The sequence below is a fragment of the Sciurus vulgaris genome, assembly GCF_902686455.1.
Source record: "Sciurus vulgaris genome assembly, chromosome: 9".
Taxonomy (NCBI): Eukaryota; Metazoa; Chordata; class Mammalia; order Rodentia; family Sciuridae; genus Sciurus; species Sciurus vulgaris.
This window is the reverse complement of record NC_136469.1, coordinates 114,022,470-114,039,752: the sequence shown is the minus strand read 5'-3', so window position 1 is coordinate 114,039,752 and position 17,283 is coordinate 114,022,470. Positions and strand designations below refer to the sequence as shown.

The following is a 17,283-nucleotide window of genomic DNA, read 5'->3' as shown; positions in this document are numbered from 1 at the left end:
ATAGGCCAAGCCCCCAAATCCAAAGGCCAAAAGCTTTCTCTGATAAGTGGATGACAATATGGAACGAGGAGGGGTGGCAGGGGTGAAGAGAAGAATTAAGGAACTTTGGATGGTGTAGAGGAAAAAGGGGTGGGAGGAGGTGGGGATGGAAAAACAGGATAACGAAAGAGACAGTATTACCCTATATATGTATGATTACATGAATGGTGTGAATCTACATTGTATACAACCATAGAAATGAAAAGTTGTACCCCATTTGTACACAATCAAAACGTGTCTGTAAAAAGATTTTTATTCAAAAAAAATGCTATGGACAGAATGAAGTGTAGCAGGGTAAGTATGACTGGATGAGTTGATGCTATTTTTTATTAGGTGATTAAGGTAGTTTTTAATGTTCTCTCAGTTTAATGTTCAAATAACTGATTAACTGTCATGCCACATATCATGTTCTCTCAGTTTATGCAAGTAGATGGTGGCATGGCAAGTGGGCAATATGGTTTTGTAATTATACTGTGAAAGATGACACATGAGAAAACAACTGGAGGGAAAATATTTACTAAAGATTAATCATTTTTTCTGGTGCATTTAAATTCAGTCAAGAAAATAAAAAGTACTTTAACATAAGTACAGAACTTTTATTTGCCCTTTTTAGTTTTAAATTTATAAATGCCTTTTTTAAGTCCTTTGTTTTAGTTTAGACTCAAAGACCTACAAGGCAATTATTATGCTACGGTGCTTTGGGGTTGACAGAACCCTTTTCCAGAGAATCAACTCCTCACAGCACACCTGGGAGTCAGGTGAGACAGCTCCATCACTATATAATTGCCAAGCCTGAGTTTCAAAAGGGCAAACTAGGACAGACTCTAATGAGACAATACCAGATTCAAGAGTCAAACTTGGGAGTTTTATGGTATTTTATTCTTTCCATTAATAATTCAAGTTCTTTTCATGGAGAAAGAATTCAATCCTTTTCTTTTAGATGAATAAATGCTGTGTTCTCACAGGCACATGGGTGGGGGAGATATACCTGATGCAAAGTTGATATCACTTGTTGCAAGGGATCATTGCCTATCCTGCCAGTCTCTTTTAGGAACTGGAACTGTGGTCAACCAGTCCCCTCTAAATCCAAGTGCTGGTCTCAGAGAACTCCTTCACAACTGGAATTTCACTTTGTCTTCAATTTGTAACAGGGCTTCGATTCCTTTCACAATTGCTTTTAAGTGAGGATAGAAAGTCAATTTCCTGATGCATCTGAAGAGAATCACATGAGACCCCACTCTATAACCTGGGTTTTTAGGTGAAATGAGCTGGAAAATGGCTTCTCAGTCTTTTCTCAATTTGTTTCCAAGCCAAACCCTGGGTATGGTTCCTTCCCTGTTTCCTGGTCTCCCTGGAGATGCCAAGGGCTGGAAGGGAAGATAATCCATCAGGCCTGTTCTCTGACATCACGAGGAGAACAGCCGGAACTCAGAGGTCATTATGAAGGACATATACATAATGTATTTTCTCTCTTGTCCTGAGAGGTAGCATAAGATCAGGCCCTTCTTCCTCTCAAAGGGTGTATGCTGAGAGCCTCAGTCAGCCAATGTGCTTTACCTGAATGTGCTTCTTTTCCCACAGCCCGAGTCCATGGCTTCCTCCCCAGTTTACTGACCCTCACCTGTACGTGTGGAATGCCACTGGCAACAGACTGTTGCATCGAGTGGAAGGGGTAAGGCTGAAAACGCGACCTGTTCAATGCACGGATTTTGTCAGCATCAAAAAGCAACTTGAGATGTTGGTTAGAATGAAAGTCACCCACTACAGGTTTGCTCTGGACTGGGCCTCAGTCCTGCCCACTGGTAACCTGTCTGAAGTCAACCAACAAGTTCTGAGGTACTACAGGTGTGTGATCAGCGAGGGGCTGAAGCTCGGCATCTCCCCAATGGTCACGTTGTATTACCCCACGCACGCCCATCTAGGCCTACCCACGCCTCTATTACACGGTGGGGGCTGGCTGAACCCGTGGACAGTCAAGGCCTTCCAGGACTACGCGGGGCTGTGCTTCCAGGAGCTGGGAGACTTGGTGGAAACTCTGGATCACCATCAACGAGCCTAACCGGCTGAGTGACATCTACAACCGCACTAGTAATGACAGCTACAGGCAGCCCACAACCTGCTGATCGCACATGCCCTGGTCTGGCACTCTATGACCAGCAGTACAGGCCGTCCCCAGCGTGGCGCGGTGTCGCTGTCCTTGCACTCAGACTGGGCGGAACCAGCCAACCCCTACGTGGACTCGCACTGGAAGGCGGCGGAGCGCTTCCTCCAGTTCGAGATCGCCTGGTTCGCAGATCCCCTGTTCAAGACCGGGGATTATCCCACCACAATGAGGGAGTACATCGCCTCCAAGAATCGGCGAGGGCTCTCCAGCTCTGCGCTGCCTCGCTTCACCGAGGACGAGAGCAGGATGGTCAAGGGCGCTGCTGACTTCTATGCCTTGAACCACTTCACCACTAGATTTGTGATGCACGAGCAGCAGAACGGCAGCCGCTACGATTCGGACAGGGATGTGCAGTTCCTACAGGACATCACCCGCCTGAGCTCCCCGACTCGCCTGGCCGTGATGCCATGGGGAGAGCGCAAGCTGCTCACGTGGATCCGAAAGAACTACGGCGATGTGGATATCTACATCACTGCCAATGGCATCGATGACCAGTCTTTGGAAAATGATCAACTCCGAAAGTACTACTTGGAGAAGTACGTTCAGGAGGCTCTGAAAGGTGAGGTTCGGGGCCAGTTTAGATGCAGTAAGGTGTGAGATTCACGTTACTGACAGAGAACGAAAGAACAAGGGGAGAAGGCTCATTAGTGACCTTGTCGGATTGTGGCACCCAGGTCCTGTTGCTTGGATTCCATCCTGAAAACTGAACTTTGCTGGATTTTTGAGATTTTAATCATAAAAGGAACATAAGCACATCCTGGAAAATTTGACAAGTATTTTTGTTTCTTATTTGGTACTGGGAATGGAGTCCAGGAGACTGCTGTACCACTCAGCTACAACCCCAGGCCTTGAGACAGGGTCTGGTCAAGTTTCCTAGGCTGGATTGAAACTTGACATCCTCTTGCTTCAGATTCCTGAGTTGTTGGGATTACAGGCATGTGCCAGCATGCATAACTTGGAAAGCATTTTTCTTAAAAATCACCTGAAATCTGACTCCCCAAGAGTGGCACTGTCAATATGTTAGACTGCAGACTTCCATATGCTTGTTAGGCAACATAATACAGTTCTGTATCCAACTTTTTTCCTTTTTCTTGGTGAACCCAGGGTCTCCTGATTGGTTCAACCAGAGCTACATTCCCAGTCTCAAACTTTTTTTATGGTGCTGGGCATTAAAACCCAGAGAGTCATGCGTGCCTAGTCCCCAACATTTTTATTTTCTTTATTTACTTAAAGACAGGTCTCACTAAGTTGCCCAGAACTCACTGTTCTTCTGCCTTAGCCTTCTCAGTAGCCATGCCAGGCTCCAGCTTTTTAAAATACCACATTGAGAAATGTTCTCTTTCATAGAAACTATTTACATAATATAAGGATTTCTCAACCTCAGCACTATTGACATATTAGGCCTAATTTTTTTTGCTTGTGTGGAACTGTCCCATTCATTATAGGATGCTTAACAGCTCCCTGGCCTCTACCTACAAGGACCCTCCCCCACCTCATCCCCACCCCCATTTCCCCATTCCTCCCATCCCCACTCTTGCTTCCAGGGTTGTGACAACCAAAAATATCTCCATATTGCCAATGTCCCTGATCATCATCTTACTCCTTCCTCCACCTCTTAAAAACCCACTCACTTATCCATATAACAGAAAACTGATTAAAGGCATTAAGCATAAAGAACAAGGGCACTGAAATATTATCAGTATGAAGGGCATAAAAACAATAATTTTTAAAAAATTAACTCAAGGAGATTTCACAGATCTATAAGTTACATACATAAACTCAAAATTATCTGGGCACAGTGGCACAGATTTGTAATGCCTGCTATTCAGGAGGCTGAGGCAGGAGGAGCACAAGTTCAAGGTCAGCCTGGGTAACTTAGCAAGATCCTATCTCAAAATAAAAAGGGCTGTAGTGTAGCTCAGTGGTGGAGCACTCATGTACAAGGCCCTGGGTTTGATCCAAAATACAAAACAACAAACAACAAGGAAAGTGTCCCATGTCATTAAAAATCTTGTACATTTAATGGTTGCTTCATATCCCATTATACGAACATATCTTCCATACTAAACCATTCTTCTAATGTTTGATATTAAGGTTTTTTTTTTTTTCCCTACTACTGAAAAAATAGGTATCTTTGTATGGAGATCTTTGTCTTCATTTCCAATTAGCTTCTTAGGATGGATTGCCCAACATGAATTTTTTGGGTCAGATGTTATAAACAGCAGTGGATGAGAGTACTTATATAAGCTTCCAGCATTGATTCTTATCATTTAAACAAAGTCTTTTTATTATTACTTGTATACTTATTTTGCAGTGCTAAAAGCCCTGTGTATGTTAGGCAAGTGCTCTACCACTAAGTTATATTCCCAGCTCTAAAAATCTTACTTTTAAATATTTATGATAGATAGTTGAAGCAGGAAAATGACCCAGAACTGTGTTCATTTATTGGCAAATATTGAGTACCTCATATGGGCAAAAATGATTCTGGGTACTATATTACCACTGAACAAAATCAGATTACTATCCTCGGGGAGCCTGTATTTTTGTGGGGTAAGAATCAACAAATGGATAAGTCAGAAATAGTATGTCAGAAGCAAAAGGTTCTATGCAGAAAGCAGAACAGGGAAGATAATTTCTAGGAGTGGAAAAGAGGTTACAATTCTAAAAGCCACGTCCTTACTCCGGCCTGCTACACTCCACAAAATCTGCTCCTTCCCTTACTTCTATGACCTGTTTTTTAACTTCCCCTTGCTTGCTGGAAGGCCACTGGACCTCCTTCCTGATCCTCACTCAGGGCAGGCATGTTCCCATACTAGGACTCTTACATTTTGCTGTTCCCTAACCACCCCTCTAGGATAACTATACTGGTTTGCCATCTTCTCCAGATCGGTTAAAACTCCCTGTTTAGAATTGTAGGATTAGGGCAGAAAGACTTTAGAATTATAGGAGCAGGGTAGTAAGAAAAGAATGAATGCCTAGGGAAACCAAGTGCGGTTGGTTACTGGGAAGCACCAAGAGCATATCTGAGGTTCAGAATGAGGACAGACCAGGTAAGATTTTTCTGCCTGTGATTCTTAGAAAAAATGTGACAAGACAAGAACTATTACCTTCATGGCTCTGTTTCTTTTTTTTTCTTTTTTTCATCTTCCAGTTGTCTCTTTTTTTTATTTTTATAGTAAACAAATGGGATACATGTTGTTTCTGTTTGTACATGGAGTAACAGCATTACCATTTGCATATTCATAAATTTACATAGAGTAATGATGTTTGATTCATTCCATTATTTTTTCCTTCCCCCCACCCCTCCCCCCCCCCTTTTCCCTCTATACCGTCCCTCCCTCCTCCATTCTTGTCCCACTCCCACCCCCCATTAAGTGTCATCATCCGCTTATCAGTGAGATCATTCCTCTTTTGGATTTTTGAGATTGGCTTATCTCACTTAACATGATATTCTCCAAATTTCATCCATTTGCCTGCAAATGCCATAATTTTATTATTCTTTATAGCTGAGTAATATTCCATTGTATATATATACCACAGTTTCTTTATCCATTCATCAATTGAAGGACATCTAGGTTGGTTCCACAGTCTGACTATTGTGAATTGAGCAGCTACGAACATTGATGTGGCTGTATCTCTGTAGTATGCTGATTTTAAGTCCTTTGGGTATAGGCCGAGGAGTGGGATAGCTGGGTCAAATGGTAGGTCCATTCCAAGTTTTCTAAGGAATCTCCACACTGCTTTCCAGAGTGGCTGCACTAATTTGCAACCCCAATGGCAATGTATGAGTGTACCTTTTTCCCCACATCCTCTCCAACACCTATTGTTGCTTGTGTTCTTGATAATCGCCATTCTAATTGGGGTGAGATGGAATCTTAGGGTAGTTTTGATTGCATTTCTCTAATTACTAAAGATGTTGAATATTTTTTCATATATCTGTTGATTGCTTGTACATCTTCTTCTGTGAAGTGTCTGTTCATTTCCTTAGCCCATTTGTTGATTGGGTTATTTCTATTCTTGGTGTAGAGTTTTTGAGTTCTTTATATATTCTGGAAATTAGTGCTCTATCTGAAGTATGAGAGGCAAAGATATTCTCCCACTCTGTAGGTTCTCTCTTCACATTGCTGATAGTTTCCTTTGCTGAGAGAAAGCTTTTAGTTTGAATCTATCCCAGTTATTGATTCTTGCTTTTATGACCATTTTTACAATATTAATTCTGCCTATCCAAGAACATGGAGATCTTTCCATCTTCTAAGGTCTTCCTTAATTTCTTTCTTCAGTGTTTTGTAGTTTTCATTGTAGAGATCTTTTACCTCTTTGGTTAGATTGATACCCAAGTTTTTTTTTTTTTGAGGCTATCGCAAATGGAGTTGTTTTCCTCATTTCCTTTCAACTGTTTCATCGCTTGCGTATAAAAATGCTGTAGATTTAAGCGTGTTGATTTATAGCCTGCTATTTTGCTGAATTCATTGATGAGGTCTAGAAGTTTTCTGGAGGAGGTTTTTGGATCCTCTAAATATAGAATCATGTCATCCGCAAGTAGTGACAACTCAAGTTCCTCTTTTCCTATTCGTATCCCTTTAATGTCTTTAGTCTGCCTAATTGCTCTGGCTAGAGTTTCAAGGACAATGATGAATAGAAGTGGTGAGAGAGGACATCCCTGTCTTGTTCCCGTTTTTAAAGGGAATGGTTTCAGTTTTTCTCCATTAAGAATGATGTTGGCCATGGGCTTAGCATAAATAGCCTTTACAATGTTCAGGTATATTCCTACTATCCCTATTTTTTCTAGTGTTTTCAGCATGAAGGGGTGTTGTATATTGTCAAATGCTTTTTCTGCGTCAATTGAAATAACCACATGATTCTTTTTTTTTTTTTTGAGATTTCTCACTTTAATTTGATTGACAATCATTGAGAATGCAAATAACAATAAACTCTGGTGAGGATGCAGGGTGAGGGAACTCTTTTGCAGACCATATGATTCTTATCCTTAAGTCTGTTGACATGATGGATTACGTTTATTGATTTACAGATGTTAAACCATCCTTGCATTCCAGGAATGAACCCCACTTGATCCTGGTGCACAATTTTCTTAATATGTTTTTGGATACGGTTTGCCAATATTTTGTTAAGGATCTTTGCATCTATATTCATCAAGGATATTGGTCTAAAATTTTCTTTCCTTGATGTGTCTTTTCCTGGTTTGGGTATGAGGGTGATATTAGCTTCATAGAATGAGTTCGGTAGGGTACCCTCCTTTTCTATTTCCTGGAATACTTTGAGAAGTATTGGAATGAGTTCCTCTTTGATGGTCTTGTAGAACTCAGCTGAGAATCCGTCTGGTCCTGGGCTTTTCTTCGATGGTAGATTTTTAATGACTTCTTCTATTTCATTGCTTGAAATTGATCTGTTTAAATTGTGTATGTCCTCCTGGTTCAGTTTGGGAGGAGCATATGACTCTAGAAATGTGTCAATATCTTCAGTAGTTTCTATTTTGTTGGAATACAGATTTTCAAAGTAGCTTCTCATTATGTTCTGTATCTCAGTGGTGTCTGTTGTGATATTCCCTTTTGCATCATGTATTTTAGTAATTTGAGTCTTCTCTCTCCTTCTCTTTGTTACTGTGGCTAAGGGTTTATCTATTTTGTTTACTTTTTCAAAGAACCACTTTTTGTTATGTCAATTTTTTGAATAGTTTCTTTTGTTTCAATTTCATCTCTGATTTTAATTATTTCCTGTCTTCTACTACTTTTGCTGTTATTCTGTTCTTCTTTTTCTAGGGCTTTGAGCTGTAATGTTAGGTCATTTAATTGTTGACTTTTCATTCTTTTCTGAATGCACTCCATGCAATGAATTTTCCTCTTAGTACCGCTTTCATAGTGTCTCAGAGATTTTGATATGTTGTATCATCGTTCTCATTGATCTCTAAGAATTTTTTTAATCTCCTCCCTGATGTTTTCTGTTATCCATGTTTCATTCAATAGCATATTATTTAGTCTCCAAGTGTTGGAGTAATTTCCCTTTTTTATTTTGTCATTGACTTCTACTCTCAGTCCATTATGATCTGATAGAACACAAGGCAGTATCTCTATTTTTTTGCATTTCCTAAGGGCTGCTTTGTGGCATATCATATGATCTATTTTCCAGAAGATTCCATGTGCTGCTGAGAAGAAAGTGTATCTGCTCGTAGATGGATGGAATATTCTATATATGTCTATTAAGTCTAGGTTATTGATTGTGTTACTGAGTTCTGTGGTTTCTTTGGTTGGATTTTGTTTGGAAGATCTATCTAGTGGTGACAGCAGTGCATTAAAGTCGCCCAGAATTATTGTGTTGTGGTCTATGTGATTCTTGAAATTGAGAAGGATTTGTTTGATGTACAGGGATGCACCATTGTTTGGGGCAAAAATATTTACTATCGTTATGTCTTCCTGATTTATGGTTCCCTTAAGCAGTATGAAATGTCCTTCTTTATCCCTTCTGACTAACTTTGGCTTGAAGTCCACTTTATCTGATATAAGGATGGAAACTCCTGCTTTTTTACTGGGTCCATGTGCGTGGTAGGTTTTTTCCCATCCTTTCACCTTTAGTCTGTGGATGTCTTTTTCTATGAGATAAGTCTCTTGCAGGCAGCATATTGTTGGGTCTTTCTTTTTAATCCATTCTGCCAGTCTATGTCTTTTGATTGATGAGTTTAGGCCATTAACTTTCAGGGTTATTATTGATAAATGATTTGTATTCCCAGTCATTTGGCTTATTTTTGGTTTTTAAGTTGGCTTGCTTTCTCCTTTGAGTGGTTTTTCTCTAAGGTAGTTCCTCCCTTTGCTGACCTCCATTGTTGTTTTTCATTTCCTCCTCATGGAGTATTTTTTGAGAACATTGTGTAGTGCAGGTTTTCTATTTGTAAATTCTTTTAACTTTTGTTTATCATGGAAGGATTTTATTTCATCTTCAATCTGAAGGTTAGTTTGCAGGGTATAGGATTCTTGGTTGGCAACCATGTTCTTTCAGAGCTTGAATATGTTGGTCCAGGCACTTCTAGCTTTTAGAGTCTGGGTTGAGAAGTCTGCTGCTATCCGTATTGGTCTCCCCCTATATGTAATCTGATGCTTTTCTCTCGCGGCCTTCAAAATCCTATCTTTATTTTGAATGTTAGGCATTTTCATTATAATGTGTCTTGGTGTGGATCTGTTGTGATTCTGTGCATTTGGTGTTCTGTAAGCCTCTTGTATTTCACTTTCCATTTCATTCTTCAGATTTGGGAAATATTCTGATATTATTTCATTGAATAGGTTGTTCATTCCTTTGGTTTGTATCTCTGTGCCTTCCTCAATCCCAATAATTCTTAAATTTGGTCTTTTCATGATGTCCCATAGTTGTTGGAGATTCTGTTCATGATTTCTTACCATCTTCTCTGTTTGGGTGACTTTATTTTCAAGATTAAATATTTTGTCTTCATTGTCTGAGGTTCTGTCTTCCAAGTGTTCTAGTTTGTTGGTGATGCTTTCCATTGAGTTTTTTATTTGGTTTATTGTCTCCTTCATTTCAAGGATTTCTGTTTGATTTTTTTTTTTTGAGACTCTCTATCTCTTTGTTGAAATGATCTTTTGCTTCCTGCACTTGCTCTTTCAGCTTATTGGTATTATCATTCATTGCCTGCATTTGCTCTCTTATCTCATCCTTTGCTTCGTGAATCATCTTACTCATTATAATCTGAAGTTCTTTTCTGACATTTCTTCTAACATACTGTCATTGGATTCTATTACTATAGAATCTAGATTTGTTTGGATCATTTTCTTCCCTTGTTTTTCATGTTGTTCATGTATCTTCCCCTATAGCAGTGCAGATCTGGGGTATTGCAGATTTCCCCCTATAGGCTTATAGTGGCCCTATAGGTTTCCAAAACCCTTTCTTTAAGGGGAGATCAATATTAGCAGTGCCCAAATCAGACACTATGCAATCCTAGACCAAATAGCCCCTATGGGAACAATAACATCATGTAAATAAGGGAGAAAGCGACTCTGAGGGAACAGGTAAACAGAAGGAAAAGAAAGCAAGAAACATAAAGAAATAAAAACTTAAATATTTTTTTAAAAGGAGAAAAAAGAAAATCTACTGTATAATAGTCATATACTAATGAAACCTCCCAGTGTTCAGTAGCCTGATGTATAAGAGGTACCTGACAATGAGCTTCAAGCCTCCAGCAGGCGTCTCCCAATGGGATTTGCCCCACCCAAAGATCGGAGCTACGGCGTCCAGGATTATCCAAGATGGCTGCTCTGGCTTCCAAATGTGTTGGCAAATGGGGAGCTGCAGCTCAGGGGTGGACGTGGTTAGCTGGAGGTCCTGGAGACAGGATGCAGTTGGTCCGGCAGGGGTCCTGGAGTTCGGGTGTGTTTGGTGTGGTTGTGGGATCCAGGAGGCCGGGTGCAATCAGTTGGTCTGGGGTTCTGGTGATAGAGCGCAGTCAGTTGGTCTGGGGGTCCTGGCGGCAGGGAGCAGTCAGTCGATGTGAGGGCCTTAGAGGCAGGGAGTGGTCGGTCGGGCTGAGGGATCCTGGAGACGGGACTCGGTTAGTCTGGCCAGGGGTCCTACAGGGCCTGGCTGTTGTCTCAAAATGGCGGCAGCCACGTTTAATCAAAACTGCAGGTACTGTAACAGTGAACTTCCAGGCAGCAGCAGGCAGCTGGTTCTCCACTGGCGGGCTTAAGTCAGTCTGCTGGCAGCTGTTGGACGATTGGGAGGTGAACCTTGAGCATTGGGTGATGGATAGGGGTAAGGCAGGCGATGGACCGGCGAGAGGTAGGCAAATGACGGATGATAGACGCCTGACAGTGAGCAATCTGCTCTCAAAAAAGGCGTCGATATGCTGGCAGATTCCAGGTGATCACAGCAGACAAATGGGGTAAAGAGCAGGGGATCGATAAGCAGCAAAAACTGCCTCACCGAGAAACAGATATCCTCTGGCGTTGCAGAGCGACAAGGAATGCAGCCTCCCTCTAGACCACCATCTTGGATCCGCCCCCCCCCCCCCCCCCCCGCTCTGTTTCTTAAATTTGCTATTTTAACCCAAATATTTTTGAATGATTTTAATAGATCAGTTTTACTTCAAATCTCCTTTTAAACTTAAATTACACATAATTTCACAGGTTTCAAAAAGTTTAAAATAAAAACTTTTAATGAGAATCATGATATTTTATGGACATGACCTTAGTTTGTTTCAATGAAAACTAATTTCTTAGAGACTTCATTGTCCATTTGTGATTAATGATGTTCATTTCTGGTATTTTTCAGCATACCTTATTGATAAAGTCAAAATCAAAGGCTATTTTGCATTCAAACTCACTGAAGAAAAATCTAAACCCAGATTTGGATTCTTCACATCTGATTTCAAAGCTAAATCCTCCATACAATTTTACAACCACCTGATCAGCAGCAGTGGCTTCCCTGCAGAGAACAGTAGTTCTAGATGTACTCAGACTCAAGGAAAAGCAGAGTGTGTTGCCTGCTCATTTCTCCTGCAGAAGAAACCCCTGATATTCTTTGGTTGTTGCTTCTTCTCCACCCTGGTTCTACTATTTTCAATCACCATTTTACATCAGCGAAAGAGAAGAAAATTTTGGAAAGCAAAGAACTTACAAAACATACCATTAAAACAAGGCCACAAGAGAGTCCTTAGCTAAAGTGATCTGTCTTCACAGCTTTCACTCCAGTTCTATATACTGGGAACTTACAGTATACCTGTATAGTGTAAGAAAGAAAACGATTTGAGATATAGTAGTAATCAAGGTGATGACAATCAATGTCTCTGCAGTGTGGTTTCCCTTAGGTACTGACATCAGCAAATTCAGTTCTTGGAGCTGAAGAATAAGAAAGACTTCACCCTGACTATAAACTATAAAGATTACCTGGTAAATTGCTTAAGAAGTGTAATGCGTTGTTTTCCATCATTATTCTCTAGCTTCTCTAAATATCAATAGCATCTCATGGTTAAAAGTATTATTTTTAAAAAGTGAAAGTTTGTTTTATCAGAATCCATAGCAGAGATTTAAAACTATTCTTTAAACTGGATAGTCAGTGACATACTCTGTCACTTCTAACAAGGTGCTTGATTTGCCTGTAGGTCAGGGTGGTTCTCAAATGGAAAGCAAAAACTCAACAAGGTAAGCAGTGCTTGTCTATAGGTAGTTATGGCAGACTCTAAAGTGCATCAATCTGTTTTTCTCAAAAAAACTATCAAGTATTTCAAAAAATCTAAATTCGTGAGGTAGGTTTTTCTCAAAAACATTATCAAGCATTTCTAAAATATCTGAATTTATGAGCTCTCTCTCATTAGATTTCTGATTTTTAGAAAAATTCAACTCCCATAACTCACCTCATGGAAAGATCACAGGATGAAGATTAAAAGTGGGACTCAACTGTGAAGAAAGGTCACTTGGCCTGACTAGTATAGAAATTTTACCTTTAAATAAATTGGCATTGTTTCTTCTCCCCTGATTTTTGTGAAGTGAAAAACAAGATTTGTTATACTTAAGAAAGCTAAAAAGATGCAAATTTTATTTATTGGTTATCAATAGCAAAGTATCATATTATTTGATAAGACCTGCTCTTTCCCCTGAAGAATTTCACTGCTTTTCACATGCATAAAAGGTACAAAATGTGGCCATTTCTGGACCTAGTAATGTGACTCTTTAGATGAATCAAGTATTATTAGTCTAAATGAGTTTAAATTGTTTTATTTACTCCTTTGTAAGGCTAGGATTAAGTAAATTCTTGAATCTGAATTGAGAGTTTTTTTTAAATGAACTTGAATGTACACCAACATATGCCTATTCTTTTTTAGATGAATCAATATTCAAATAACTCCCCTTATACACATTCTCTGGCCCCTCCAGGAATTTAGAGCCCAAGGAAAGTAGTTCCTTTCAAATTGCCTTAGTAGGAAACTATCCTAAATTAAGGTAGTTTGCATTATACTAGAACCACCTATTGTCAGAAGCCAAATGTACATAATTGGGATTCTAATTGATAACGAACAGCAGTTACGTTTCAAAGATGGTGTAAAGATAAAATTGATCACGCGAATGCTTTAGTAATGGGCAATAAATTTGTAATGTGGCTAAATAAATCCAAATGGCAAAATCCTGCTTTTGTCTCTTCTTGCTCCCACAATACCCACTCTCCCAATCTTCCTAGCTTTAAGCATGTTTTGCAAAGAATTTTCATTTTCCCTTTGAGAACTCACTGTGCCTAATGCTATGCATAATTACAACTGGTCAATTGTTATAACATGTTAACTATGTAGAAAAGCTAAGTAATTTAGAAGAATCCTTGGATGGGCTGCAGCTAAGTGGTAGAGCACTTGCCTAGCATGCTCCAAACTTGAGGCCCTAGGTTCCATCCCTAGTACCCCACTCCACCCTCCAAAAAAACACTTGGCTTCTCCCTTTTTGTGCCACATGGGCTCACCTTGATCCAAGAGTTACAGTGAAAATCTTTGGTGTCAACTGAACAATTCATTATCAACTCATCAACCTCTTTTAACATCAAGTTGTTGAAAAAACTGTGTATTCAGCAATAGGAATAACAAAGATTTTCAGATTTTGCTTTCTAGTCTTTTAAATATTTTGTGCCCTGATTCAACTATCTTGTATTCATGATTTCTGAGTTTATTAACCACTTTTTAAAATTTCTCCAAGTCCTTTTTATATTTTGAGACAGGATTTCACTAAATCATCAAGACTGGCTTTGAACTTAAGATCCTCCTACCTCAGCCTTCCTAATAGTTGAGATTAAAGGCATGTACACCATGTCTGGCCAACCTTCAATGTTTTTCAGTATTTACATTAGGTATTACTATTATTATTTTTTTGTGATGCTGGGAATTAAGTCCAGGGCCTTGTGCATGCAAGGCAAGCACTCTACCAACTGAGCTACATCCCCAACTCTACATTAGGTATCCTTAAAAGCATGTTCCCCCTTTTCAAACTTACTTTGCGATAAACTCCCCCAAATAGACAATTTCTTAGCTTAAAATTTGAGTCCTCCTTGCTCCCACTTTGAAAAACTTTAGGTAAATATTTAATCTGGCTCATGAGCTAAGCTTATTAAAATATTCAGGTTTATAAAAAATTCAGTTTAAGTTGGGTACAATAACACACTTAACAGCTATTCAGGAGGTTAAAGCCGAAGAAATGCAAGCTCAAGGCCAGCCTGGGCAACTTAGACCCTGTCTCAAACAGCTCTTGCCTACCACACATGAGGATCAGAGTCCAATTCCCAGTACCACAAAAAACAAAAACACCTCAATTTAAAACCATCAAAAGTCAGTTTGAAATTCTTGACAGCTCTTGGCAGGAGCAAATAGTTAAGATCTGTAAGCTTTTGAGACTAGTTACAGAAAAAAAAGTACCTTAAAACTTAACTTGCATTACATTTTGTATATTCAATAGAATCTTTCACTAAAATTTTGACATATGGAAATGTCTCACAACTATCTACACTGTTTAGTCTCTGGAAAATAAAGCTGATACGTTATATCTAAATGTCTAATTTTCAATGTTATTCCAAATAAATGGGTTTATGCTAAAAAATACCTTTAGCTAACATCCTGGTTGACAGAATTAGAGTGAGTTTTAACACTTAAGAGCTCTGCCCCAACTGGGTTGTTACTCTGGGAATGTGTATACATTAGTAAGATGTAGATACCTACACCTCACAGTCGGGAGAACACAGTGTTTATCCATAGTAGACATGGAAATATTCCGTGGGGTTGAATGAGACTGTCACCCCACCCTAGTTTCGAGGAAATTACTCCTTAGCTAAATCCAGTCTCCTAGTTACCAGTGAAGGTCATACCTAGCATCAGTTCACTCTTGGAGTAATCTTTATTTGCACATGTATTGGCATTTTCATTACTAAGGTCTCTATCTTACTATATTGCCACTTGGAAATTTTTCTCTCACCCCTGAAACTGGTTTGAAATTTCACCAATAAGTTCCACTCAGCAAATAATGACATACCATTTTTCTATAGACTTGAAATGAATCAGTGCAGAAGATTGCATCCTCTTAACAGTTACATTTTAACAGAATTAAGCATGTTACAATCAATACTCAACAAGGTAAACTGTAAAATGTTGATTAAAAATGTTATGCACAGGACTGAGGCTGGGGTTTAGTGGGGGACAACTTGCCTCCCACACATGAGGTAATTAATGGGTTTGATCCTCAGCACCATATAAAAATAAATGTACTGTGTCCATCTACAACTAAAAATTTTTTTTTAAAAATGCTGAGAGGATATCTGTTTCTTGGTGAGGCAGTCTTTGCAGCTTACCGATACCCTGCTGTTTACCCCATTTGTCTACTGTGATCACCTGCAGTCTGCCAGCACATTGACTACTTTTTGAGTGCAGATTGCTCACTGTCTGGCACCTACCATCCACCATTTGTCTGCCTTTCACCTACCCATCACCCACTGACCCAGGATCACCTCCTAATTGTCCAGTAGAAGTCAGCAGACTGACCACAGACTGCCAGTGGAGCACCAGCTGCCTGCTGTTGCCTGGCAGTTCACTGTCACAGTACCTACAGGTTAGGTTACATGCAGTTGACACCATTTTGAGACAACAGCCAGGACTTGTAGGACCCTAGACGGACTGACTGCTCCCCGCCACCAGGACCAACTGATTGCACCCCTCTTCCAGGACCTATGCCTGAACAACCGCACCCACCCTTTAGCCAACCATGGCCACACCCCAAGATGCAGCTCCCCATTTGCCAACACGTTTGGAAGCCACAGTGGCCATCTTGGATAATCCTGGAAGCTGTATCTTCCATCTTTAGGTGGGGAAAATCCCATCCTGAGATGCCTGCTGGAGACTTGAAGCTCACTGTCAGATACCTCATACATCAGGCTACTGAAGACCAGGAGGTTTGAATACTATATTACTGTTATAATGTAGATTTTTTTTCTCCTTATTGAAAAATTTTGTTTTTATTTCTTTACTGTTCTTGCTCTCTTATCCTTTTCTTTACCTGTTCCCTGAGTCTCTTTCTCCCTTTCCCATGCTAACAACCAACTTCTTTTGATTACACTCTCAATGATCTAGAACTTCTATACATTCTTTTCTTATCCCATTATCAGCTACATCCTACACCTCTCCACATCCTCTTTGTCCTCCATTACAAACTGCAGTCCTTAATGCAATTCTGTTTCTTATACTGAAGATAATAATTGAACTCATTATTTATTATGACAATATCGTTAACGTCCTCATAGGGGTTATTTGGTTTCGAGTTGCATACTGTCTGAACTGGACACTACTAATATTGACCTCTCCCTTAAAGAAAAGGTTTTGGAAACCTATCAGGTCACTATAAGCCTATAGGGGGGAAACGGCAATACCCCAGATCTGCACTGCTAGAGGGGAAGATACATGAACAACATGAAAAAACAAGGAAAGAAAACTGACCAAACAAACTTAGATTCTATATTAATAGAATCCAATGACAGTATAGTAGAAAAAGTGTCAGAAAAGGATTTCAGATTATGTATAATTAAAATGATTCGTGAAGCAAAGGATAAGAGCAAATGAGGGCAATGAATGATCATACCAATAAGCAGTTGAAAGAGCAACTGTACAAAGCAAAAAGCTCATATCAACAGAGAGATTCTTAAAAAAAAAAAAAAAGCAAACGGAAATCCTTCAAATGAAGGAAACAATAAATCAAATAAAAAAACTCAATCTCAATGGAAAGCATCACCAACAGACTAGAACACTTGGAAGAGAGAACCTCAGATAATGAAGACAAAATGTTTAATCTTGAAAATAAAGTTGCCCAAACAGAGAACATGGTAAGAAATCATGAACAAAATCTCCAAGAATTATGGGACATCATGAAAAGATCAAATTTAAGAATTATTGGGATTGAGGAAGGCACAGAGATACAAACCAAAGGAATGAACAACCTATTCAATGAAATAATAGCAGAAGATTTCCTAAGCCTGAAGAATGAAATGGAAAATCAAATACAAGAGGCTTACAGAACCAAATGCACAAAATCACAACAGATCCACAC

At 39.5% G+C, this 17,283-nt stretch overlaps 1 pseudogene across 1 annotated transcript; it reads left to right on the top strand.

Moving 5' to 3' along the window:
- Nucleotides 1-318: 318 nt before the first annotated feature.
- On the top strand, nucleotides 319-16,821 carry LOC306669834 (beta-klotho-like; annotated as a pseudogene). The gene is made up of 3 exons (XR_013766762.1): nucleotides 319-333; nucleotides 1,621-2,762; nucleotides 11,495-16,821. The product of XR_013766762.1 is annotated as a beta-klotho-like (transcript).
- Nucleotides 16,822-17,283: the final 462 nt, after the last annotated feature.